Genomic DNA, 8,153 nt, shown 5'->3' with positions numbered 1-8,153 from the left:
CAGCTTTGTAATATTGCTTGAAGTCCAGAATTGTGATGCCTCCAGCCTTACTTTTCTTTTTCAAGGTTGCTTTGGCTATTCAGTCTGTTGTGGTTCCATACAAATTTTAGGCTTGTTGTAGCTCTGTGAAAAATGCTGGTGGTGGGTGCCTGGGTGGCTCAGTGGTTGAGCATCTGCCTTTGTCTCAGGTCATGATCCCAGGTTCCTGGGATCAAGTCCCACATCAGGCTTCCTGTGGGGGAGCCTGCTTCTCCCTCTGCCTATGTCTCTACCTTTCTTCGTGGCTCTCATAAATAAATAAATAAAATATTTTTTAAAAAGGAAAGAAAAATGCTGGTGGTATTTTGATAGGGATTGCATTGAATCTGTAGATTGCTTTGGGTAATATAGACATTTTAACAATATTCTTTTAATCCATAAGCATGGAATATCTTTCCATTTGTGTCATATTTAATTTCTTTCATCAGTGTTTTATAGTTTTTGAAGTACAGGTCTTTCACCTCTCTGATTATGTTTATTCCTAGATATTTTAATCTTTTTGCTACAGTTATAAATGGCATTTTTTTTTTAAGTTTCGGTTTCTGCTACTTCATTAATAGTCAATGGAAACATTACCAATTTCTGGGTATTGATTTTGTATATTGTCACCCTACTGAATATGTTTATTACTTCTAGTAGTTTTTTGGGAGAGTCTTTAGAATTTTCTATGTATAGTATTATGTTGGCAGCAAATAGTGACAGTTTAACTTCTTCTTTACCAATATAGATTCCTCTTATTTCTTCTTATCTAATTGCTATGGTTAGGACTTCGAGTACTATGTTGAATAAAAATAGTGACCGTGGACATCTTTGTCTTGTTCCTGACCTTAGAGGAAAGGTTTCAGTTTTTCCGCATTGAGTCTCCAAACACCACTACAATTCCACCCATGATTCTGGCTTTAGGTAGCCCAGTTTTCCACAATGAGGAAAGAAAACCTGACACAAGAACAATTCATCTTTTTTTTTAATTTTTATTTATTTATGATAGTCACAGAGAGAGAGAGAGGCAGAGACACAGGCAGAGGGAGAAGCAGGCTCCATGCACCGGGAGCCCGATGTGGGATTCGATCCCGGGTCTCCAGGATCGCACCCTGAGCCAAAGGCAGGCGCCAAACCGCTGCGCCACCCAGGGATCCCAGAACAATTCATCTCATTCATACACCTTCTCTTTCCTGCCTTGGCCACATGTCAGTTTCACAACTCCTTTTCATCATGACTCCCTGGGTTCTAGGCCAGGAAAGTAGGCAGCTAAGAATGTGCCACTAAGGGATTATTGGCTTCTTGCTTGACTCTAATCAGGAGCATTTTGTATTTATTTTAAGGAAGGGTCCAGGGAGAGGGTAAATGGTTGATCCAAAGAAATGACTCCCTCATGATACCATTCCAACACCCAAAGGAGGTATTCTCAGAGTGTAGTAGACCTTCTTGCCCAGGCCATGGGCACCTGCCTGCTCCACTACAGCTGTGTCTTCATGACTATAGAGCAAACACACTTATCTCCCTTCGAGTATGATGTTTTCTGTGGGTTTTCCTTCCATGCTCTTTATTGGGTTAAGGTATGTTCCCTCTCATCCCACTTTGGTGAGTGTTTTTATCATGAATGGATGTTGAATCTTGTCAGATGCTTCTTCTCTATTTACATGATCATATGATTTTTGTCCTTAATTTTGTTGATGTGTATGATGTTCATTTGCGAATATTGAGCCATCTTTGCATCCTCAGAATAAATCCCACTGGATTGTGGTGAATGATCTTTTTAATGTGTTGTTGGATTCAGTTTGCTAATATTTTGTTGCTTTTTGCATCTATGTTCTCAGTGATACTGGCCTATAGATCTCTTTTGTGATGTCTTTTATCTGGTTTGGCATAACAGTAATGCTGGCCTTGTACAATGTATTTGAAGCTTTCATTCCTCTTCTATTTTTTGGAATAGTTTGAGAATAGTTCAAACTCTTCTTTGAACATCTAGTAGAATTCCCCCCTATGAATCCATGTGGTCCTGGACTTTGATTTTTTCAGAGTTTTTCGATTACCAATTCAAATTCATTACTTATAATCTGTTCATATTTTCTATTTCTTTCCATTTGGCAAGATTGTATGTTTGTAGGAATTCATGCATTTCTTCTAGGTTGTCCAGTTTGTTGTGGCTCAGCGACTCTTTCCTTCAGTCCAGTTGTCTGCAGTGACTGTTGTGGGCAGCGTTTGGTTCCTCCGTTGTTAGTGGGCCAGTCTAGGACCACCTGGGGCTTCACTTGGGTCAGACCAGGCATTTGTCAGAGATGCAGTAGCACTGCACTGCAGGGCACTTTCCCTGTTTGTCCTCAGGGAAGCTTTTGTTGGTGGGCAGAGCCTGCATTCAGAGCAACCATCTGCCCTCAGTGCTGGGGCCACAGTCTGGTGTGTGCGGTTACCTTTCCCTCTCCCTGGGGCAGGAGTCACTTTGGAGTGGCACTGGCCCCCTCAGGGCCGCTCGCACACTGCCAGGCTTGCGGCACTGCCCTGGGCGGGCTCCAGACCAGAGGGCAGATCAAAGTGGGCACAGCGCAAGGTGTGGCAGCATCAGCACTTTTGTGTGGGTCTGCGCTGGGAGGGGACCTGGAGCAGAGGCGTCTGCAGGTGGCATTTCCGGAGGAGAGAGCGGTAGCAAGTTAAGTAGGGAATGTTGGCCGTGGCCGTGCTCGGTGGGTTCCCACCGACGGCTGTGTGGTTTGCAGGGAGGTGGCTGGGGAGGGCGGGGGGGCTAGGCATGGTGCCTGCCAGCTCCTTTGTTCTGGAGAAGTCTCCCAATGATCCCTGCCCTCCTAGCACGGGCTCTGAAGTTAGTAAACAAATCTCCCTCCGATTACACACTGACTTCTATGCTGCATCTCTAAGGCTGGTGTGCTGCTCCTTAAGGGCAGGGATTCCGTTCCCTCCTGCCCACCTGGCTCTCAGGGCCAAGCATGATGATTTTTAAAGCTCCAGATTTAAGTCCCACTGATGGCAAGAACTTATGAAGTTGACGCTCTCGGGTTTTCAAAGCCAGATGTCAAGGGGATTCATCTCTCCCATGTGGGCCTTCTGGTGTTTCACTCCCCACTGAGGCCACAGCATCCCGCCCCCCTCCTGGCGGCAGTCCCACAGGTCCCCTTAGCTGCCATCTCCAGCTCTGCCCATCCTACCACCCTCATGGGGCCTCTTTCCTGTATTTAGATTGAAGAGTTTATTCTCCAGTCTTCAGCCATTTTCTGGGTTATTTACACTGATGGGAATATTATCTGTGGGACAAGGTGAGCTTAGGGTCCTCTTACTCTGCCATCTACCCCAGAAGTCAGTGTTTTGTTTTCTCCTAATAAATACCCTGAAGTGGACTTGCTGAATCATGTGATAGTTCTGGGGTTTTTTTATTATTTTTTGAGGAACATCTCTACTGTTTTCCACAGCATCTGCACCTATATTTTCACCAGCAAAGCGTAAGTGTTCCCTTTCCTACACATCCTTACCAACACTTGTTTTTTCTTGTCCTTTTGATAATAGCCATTCTAACAGGTGTGAGGTGACATCTCATTATGGTTTTGTGTTTCCGGGGTTTTTAAAAAGATTTTATTCATGAGTGACACAGAGAGAGAGGCAGAGACACAGGCAGAGGGAGAAGCAGGCTCCATGCAGGGAGCCTGATGCAGAACTCAATCCCAGGACCCCAGGATCAAGCCCTGAGCCAAAGGCAAACACACAAACACTAAGCCACCCAGGCGTCCTTCATTATGGTTCTGATATGCATTTCCCTGATAGTGATATTGAGCACTTTTTAATGTGTCTGTTGGCCTTATGTATGTCTTCTTTGCAAAAATGTCTATACAGATCCTCTGCTCCTTTTTTAATCATATTGTTTTATTTATTTGCTGTTGAGTTGTAGGATTCCTTTTATATTTTGGATATTAACCCTTTATCATATATATGATTTGCAAATATTTTCTCCCATTCAGTAGGTTGCCTTTTATTTTGTTGATTTCATTTTGTTGATTTCCTTTGCTGTGCAGAAGCTTTTTAGTTTGATGTAGTCCCATTTACTTTTGCTTTTGCTGCCTTTGATTTGAGGGTCAAATCCGAAAATTCAGTGCTAAAACTGATGTCAGGGAGCTGAACTGCCTTTTTTTTACTTCTAGGAGTTTTACATTGATTTCAGGTTTTACATTCAAGATTTTATCCATTTTGAGTTAGTTTTGTGTATGGTATAACATAGTGGTTCAATTTTCTCAACATCATTTAAGAGACTGTCCTTCCCTCATTGTATGTTCTTGGCTCCTTTGGTGTAAATTAATTGACGGTATATATGCATGTATTTATTTCTGGTTGCTCTACTGTATCCCATTAATACCATACTGTTTTGGGATCCCTGGGTGGCGCAGCGGTTTGGCGCCTGCCTTTGGCCCAGGGTGCGATCCTGGAGACCGGGGATCGAATCCCACATCGGGCTCCCGGTGCATGGAACCTGCTTCTCCCTCTGCCTGTGTCTCTGCCTCTCTCTCTCTCTCTCTCTCTGTGTGACTATCATAAATAAATAAAGAAAAAAATATTTTAAAAAAAATACCATACTGTTTTGATTACTATAGCTTTGTAACATAGCTTAAAGTCAGGGATGGTGATGCCTCCAGCTTTTTTCTTTTTTTTTTTTTTTTTAAGATTTTATTTATTTATTCATGAAAGACAGAGAGAGAGAAGCAGAGACACAGGCAGAGGGAGAAGCAAGCTCCATGCAGGGAGCCTGACATGGGACTCAATCCCGGGTCTCCAGGATCACGCCCTGGGCCGAAGGCGGCACTAAACCGCTGAGCCACCTGGGCTGCCCCAGCTTTTTTCTTTCTCAAGATTGCTTTGTTATTCAGGGTCTTTTGTGGTTCCATACAAATTCTAAGATTATTCTACTTCTGTGAAAAATGTCATTGGAATTTGGTTGGATGGAACTAGAGGGTATTATAAGTGAAGTAAGTCAATCAGAAAAAGACAGTAATGATCTCACTCATATGTGGAATTTAAGAAACAGAACAGAGGAGCTTAGAGGAAGGGAAGGAAAAATAAAACAAGATATAATAAGAGAGGGCAACAAACCATAAGAGACACTTAACCATAGGAAACAAACTGCAGGTTGCTGGAAGGGAGGGGGATGGGGGGATGGGGTAATTGGGTGATGGGCATTAAGGAGGGCACTTAATGTCATGAGCACTGTGTGTTGTACGAAACCATGAATCAATGAACTCTGCCTCTGAAACTAATACACTATATGTTAATTGAATTTAAATTTTTAAAAATGTCATTGGAATTTGAATAGTGATAGCATTTAAACTGTAGATTGCTTTGGGTAGTATGGGCACTTTGACAATATTAATTCTTCTACTCCATGAACATGCAATATATTCCGTGTATTTGTGTCTTCAATCTCTTTCATCAATATCATAATTTTCAGTTTTTGACCTTCCTGGTTCAATTTACTTCTAAATATTCTTTCTGATGTAGCTGTAAATAGGATAGGTTTAAGTTCCCTTTCTGATGGTCTGTTATTAGTTTATAGAAGTGCAACAGATTTTTTATATTGATTTTTGTCTCCTGTGGTTTTACTGAATATATTAGTTGTAACAGTTTTTGGATGAAGTCTTTAGGACTTTATATATAAATATATGTCATTTGCAGATAGTCATTTTACTTCTTTTTTCTGGTTTGGATGCTTTTATTTTTTTGTGCCTAATTGTTATAATGAGGACTTCTAATACTGTGTTGAATAGAAGTGATGAGAGTGGACATCCTTGCCTTGTTCCTGATTTTAGAGGAAAGTCTTCCAGAATTCAGTATTGCATAGGATATTAGCTATGGGGTTGTCATATATGGCCTATATTATATTGAAGTACATTCCCCTATACTCACTTTGTTGAGAGTTTTTATTGTAAAAGGATGGTTGAATTTTGTCAAATATTTTTTCTGTATTTATTGATATGATTTTTATCCTTAATTTTGTTAGTGTGGTCTATCATGTTTGACTTGTAAATGTTGAACTGTCTTTGCATTTGATCGTGGTGTGTGATCCTTTTAATGTATTCTTGAATTTAATTTGGTAATATTTTGTTAAGGATTTTTGCATATATTTTCATCAAGGATATGGCCTGTAATTATTTTCCTGTGGTGGCCTTGTATGGTTTTGGTATCAGGGTAATGCTGGCCTCATAAAAATGGTTTGAGAGTATTCCCTCCTATTTTTTTTGGAAGAGTTTGAGAAGTATTAATTCTTTAAATGTTTGGCAGAGTTCACCAGGGAAGCTGTCTGGTCTTGGATTTTTTATTTTGGGGGAGGTATTTGATTACTGATTCAATATCCTTAGTCGTGAATGGTCTATTTAGATTTTCTATTTCTTCCTGACCCAGTCTTGCTTTGTTTCAAGGAATTTATCCATTTCTTCTAGGTTGTCCAATTTGTTGGCATATAATTGTTCAGAGTATCTTATGATCCTTGTGTTATCAATTGTAACATCTTTCATTTCTTGGGAGAGTGGTTCTTGTTTTTTGGTGAGTTTAGCTGAAGGTTTGTCAATTTTATCTTCTCATAGAAACTGCTCTTAGTTTCATTGATCTTTTATCTTTTCTACTGTCTTTTTAGTCTCTTTCATTTATTTCTACTCTGATCTTTGTTATTTCCTTCTTTCTAACTTGGGGCTTCATTTTTTTCTATTGGAGGTGTAATGTTGGGCTGCGTATTTGAGGTTCTTCTTTTTTTTAAAAGATTTTATTTATTCATAAGAAAGACAGAGGCAGAGGGAAAAGTGCTGGTTCCCCGTGGGGAGCCTGGTGCGGGACTTGATCCCAGGACCCCAGGATCACAACTGAGCTAAAGACAGACAACCAATGAGCCATCTAGGCGCCCCTTCTTGTTTCTTAACATAGTTGATTATCCCGATGAACTTCCATCTTACAGCTGGTTTTGCTGTAATGCATAGATTTGTTCTGTTGTATTTCCATTTCCATCCATCTCAAAGTATTTTTGTTTTCTAGATTTCTTCTTTGACCCTTTGGTTGTTCAGTAGCATGTTGTCTAATCTCCACATATTTATGATTTTCCCAGTTATCTTTTTGTAATTGATTTTTAGTTTCATACTATTGTAGTTGAAAAAGATGCTCAATATGACTTCAGTCTTCTTAAATTTATTAAGACCTGTTGTCTAGCCTGACATATGATCCATCCTGGAGAATGTTCCATGAGCACTTAAGAAGGATGTATATTCTCTTGGTTTGGATAAAATGTTCAGTATATCTCTACTTTCGTTTTATTTTGTTTGAGATATTTTTACATATAATAAAATGCACACATTTTAAGGGCATAGTTTGGGGAGTTTTAAACAAATACATTGTGTCACTACTACCTGAATCAATTACCATTAGCCTAGAAAGTTACTTTATGCCTATTTGTACCCAATTTCCCCCCTTCTCTCCTGCAAGCAATCACCCATCTAATTTCTATCACCATAGTCTAGTTTCCCTATTACAGAACCTCATCTAAATGGAATTAGGCACTATACTCTTCTGTGTCTGGCTTCTTTTGCTCAAAAGCTATGGATATTTTATTATTGAAAGCTGGCAAAATATCAAAGATGACTGAATTTAATGGTGTTCAAAAATATGGAATGCTTCACGAATTTGCACGTCATCCTGCACAGGGGCAATGCTAATCTTCTCTGTATCTTTCCAATTTTAGTGTATGTGCTCCCAAAGCAAGCACTGTATATCTATCTCTATTAAGTCCATCAAGTCTAAAGTGTCACTTAAGGCCAGTGTTTCCTTATTTTGTTTAGATAATCTATCCCTTGATGAAAGTGGAATACTAAAGTCCCCTAATGTACTATTTGTAAATCGCTCCCTTTAAATGTTAATATTTGATTTATATATTTAAGTGTACCTATATTGGCTGCATATTTACAAATGTTCTATCCTCCTATTGGATTGGCCCATTTATTGTTATGTAATGTTCTTTGTTTCTTACTAGTCTTTGTCTTAAAGCCTATCTTGTCTAATATAGTAAATGTAGCTACCCTGGCTTTTCTTTGGTTACCATTTGCATGGAATAGCTTTTTCCATCCCTTCACTTTCAGTCT

General features: G+C 39.8%; 1 non-coding gene across 1 annotated transcript; it reads right to left on the bottom strand.

The window, feature by feature from the left end:
• Window positions 1-7,674: 7,674 nt before the first annotated feature.
• Window positions 7,675-7,780, bottom strand: LOC121477632. Its single transcript, XR_005984303.1, has one exon. It is a non-coding gene; the product is annotated as a U6 spliceosomal RNA (small nuclear RNA).
• Between the last annotated feature and the right edge of the window lie 373 nt (window positions 7,781-8,153).

This window comes from Vulpes lagopus, chromosome 17 (genome assembly GCF_018345385.1).
Source record: "Vulpes lagopus strain Blue_001 chromosome 17, ASM1834538v1, whole genome shotgun sequence".
In the NCBI taxonomy this organism is placed as follows: Eukaryota; Metazoa; Chordata; class Mammalia; order Carnivora; family Canidae; genus Vulpes; species Vulpes lagopus.
This window is presented reverse-complemented; position numbering and strand designations above follow the sequence as displayed.